We start from the raw sequence: 3,385 nt of genomic DNA on the forward strand, positions 1-3,385 counted from the left end.
CAATTGTGAGGTAGTTTGAGCATTCTTTGGCATTGCCTTTCTTTGGGATTGGAATGAAAACTGACTTTTTCTGTGGCCACTGCTGAGTTTTCCATATTTGCTGACATACTGAGTGCAGCACTTTTACAGCATCATCTTTTAGGATTTGAAATAGCTCAACTTGAATTCCATCACCTCCACTAACTTTGTCTGTAGCGATGCTTCCTAAGGCTCACTAGACTTCACATTCCAGGATGTCTGGCTGCAGGTGAGTGATCACACCTTCTTGATTATCTGGGTCGTGAAGATCTTTTTTGTATAGTTCTTCTGTGTATTCTTGCCACCTCTTCTTAATATCTTCTGCTTCTGTTAGGTCCATACCATTTCTGTCCTTTATTGTGCTCATCTTTGCATCTCTAATTTTCTTGAAGAGATCTCTAGTCTTTCCCATTCTATTATTTTCCCCTATTTTTTTGCACTGATCACTGAGGAAGCCTTTTTTACCTCTCCTTACTATTCTTTGGAACTCTGCATTCAAATGGGTATATCTTTCCTTTTCTCTTTTGCTTTTCACTTCTCTTCTTTTCACAGCTATTTTTAAGGCCTCTTCAGACGCTATTTTCTTCCTGACTCATTTTAACAGTTTTTCATCATCATTAATATTACAATTTCTGTTTTTCAAATCATGCCCATTAATCTTATGCTCCAATTTCAAAAGTTGATATTGTTTCCACTGTATAGTTTTTTATCCTTACAGATGAAGTCATTTAAGAAATAGAAGAGATAGCAAGGGGGAATAGGAGAAGGCCATTATTAGATAACAGAGAGAAGGAGGCAAGTTCACCCTATGACCCAGAGGAGCCCATATAAAAGATGTTTTCATGGGTTTAATTTCATCTGGTTAGTTTTGCTCCATTTCAGGCAAAGGAGAAACAAGGCATTTATATGCCTGTACAATTCTCTGAAGCCCCATCTTCTTTCATTTATTTGACCTTCTGGTAATGAGGTCATCTGTGATCTATGATATGGACCCCAGTCACTTAGCAGGAAGAAGTACTCTAGAAGTTTTGAACCATGTTATCCAATCATGTTATCCAGTCAGTCAGAACTTGGTCAAGAAATAAAAGTCATTCCAGGTATTACAAGATGCTCAATATCGCTCATTATCAGAGAAATGCAAATCAAAACCACAATGAAGTATCATTTCACATTGGTCAGAATGGCCATCATCAAAGAATAAATGCTGGAGAGGGTGTGGAGAAAAGGGAGCCCACTTACACTGTTGGCGGGAATGCAAACTGATAGAACCACTATGGACAACAGTACGCCTTTTGCTTCTCTTCTTTCCACAGCTATTTGTAAGGCCTACTCAGACAACCATTTTGCCTTTTTGCATTTCTTTTCCTTGGGGATGGTCTTGATCCCTGCCTCCTGTACAATGTCACGAACCTCTGTCCATAGTTCTTCAGGCACTCTGTCTATCAGATCTAATCCCTTGAATCTATTTGTCATTTCCACTGTATAATCGTTAAGGGGATGATTTGGGTCATACCTGAATGGTTTTCCCTACTTTCTTCAATTTAAATCTGAATTTGGCAATAAGGAGTTATTGCCCTATTATTATTTCCTCGAACATGAATGGCTGCCAACCCTCTTTTTTAAAATTGGAGGATAGTTGCTTTACAATGTTGTATTAATTTGTGCTGTACATCAAAAAGCCAATCAGACTTCCGGGTCTTGTCTGCCCTGGTGGACTGGCTGTAGTTATGCGCTCCCGGTTACTTTGGAATGTTTTTCGGGGCTTTTGGGCCCGTCGGGATGTTGTCCCGGCCCGCCAACACCTGAGCTGCGGTAACCTACCCCTGGAGGAGCTGTTTGCCCACGGCGGACCTCTGCGGACCTTCCTCGAGTGCCAGATGAAAATGAGGACTTAAGGAAACTTGCCGAAAATGAAATAACTTCATGTGAAAAAGAAATAGCTCAATTAAAGCATCAGATTATCTTACTTTGGTTCCCTCAGAAGAAACAGATAAAAATGATTTGATCCTGGAGGTAACTGCAGGAGTTGGGGGTCAGGAGGCAATGTTGTTTACCTCAGAGATATTTGATATGTATCAGCAGTATGCTGCATTTAAAAGATGGCATTTTGAAACCCTGGAATATTTTCCAAGTGAAATAGGTGGCCTTAGACATGCGTCCGCCAGCATTGCGGGTTCAGAAGCCTATAAGCACATGAAGTTTGAAGGAGGTGTGCACAGAGTCCAGAGAGTGCCCAGGACAGAGAAGCAAGGCCGCACCCACACCAGCACCGTGACTGTAACCATCTTACCCCAGCCCACCGAGATTAACCTGGTGATTAATCCTAAGGATTTGAGGATTGATACTAAGCGAGCCAGTGGAGCCGGGGGGCAGCATGTGAACACCACGGACAGTGCTGTCTGGATCGTTCATCTCCCAACGGGTATTGTTTCCGAATGCCAACAAGAAAGATCTCAACTGAAAAATAAAGAGATGGCTATGAAAAAGTTACGTGCAAAACTGTACAGCCTGCAGCTAGAAGAAGAAACAAGTAAACAATACAATGCTAGGAAGATTCAGATTGGCACAAAAGGAAGGTCAGAGAAAATAAGAACATATAATTTTCCACAGAACTGGGTCACAGATCACAGAATAAACAAGTCATTTCATGATCTTGAAACTTTTATGCAAGGAGAGTACCTACTGGATGAACTTGTACAGTCATTGAAGGACTGTGCTAATTACGAATCTTTAGTAGAAATTATTTCCAAAAAAGTTTAAGTTGATTTGTAACTAAAGATTTGTATAGCTTCTGAAAATTCTGTTATAGCAAATCAGGTTGTGTATATACAGTATTCTCTTGAAACACATGAAGTTAACATAGTTGAGAGTAACATTTTTAATAAATAGCTAATTTATATAAGTCTCTGAATGTATTAAGTAAAAAAACATACAATATAAAAAAAAAAAAGCCAATCAGCCACACGTATGCATACATCCCCTCTTTTAGATTTCCTTTCCATTTAGGTCACTACAGAGCACTGAGTCAAGTTCCCTGTGCTATATAGCCAGTTCTCATTTGTTATCTATTTACAATGGCTGCCAATCTTGAATAAAATTTTATTTATAAAAACTCTTCCCCATGTCTTTCTCCTGAATATAATAATTCTTAGGAATAAATGGGGGACGGATTCTCTTCCAAAGCTGTACAGAGTATATGGCAAATCATAGCTTTGTTATTTTAAGGAAAAAGAAGTTTAAACTCAAGTTTATAATTTTTCTTTCCATTTACCATTCCCATGCTCTATTTATGTGCCTTAGGGGCAAAATAAAATGGAAAGCTTAAAATTTATTTGTGCTCTTGAATTTTAAATATGTAAAAACCCAG

General features: G+C 39.0%; 1 pseudogene; it reads left to right on the forward strand.

Moving 5' to 3' along the window:
- The first annotated feature begins 1,745 nt into the window (after positions 1 to 1,745).
- Positions 1,746 to 2,862, forward strand: LOC122697080 (annotated as a pseudogene).
- The last annotated feature ends 523 nt before the right edge of the window (positions 2,863 to 3,385 follow it).

Source organism: Cervus elaphus, chromosome 7, assembly GCF_910594005.1.
Source record: "Cervus elaphus chromosome 7, mCerEla1.1, whole genome shotgun sequence".
In the NCBI taxonomy this organism is placed as follows: Eukaryota; Metazoa; Chordata; class Mammalia; order Artiodactyla; family Cervidae; genus Cervus; species Cervus elaphus.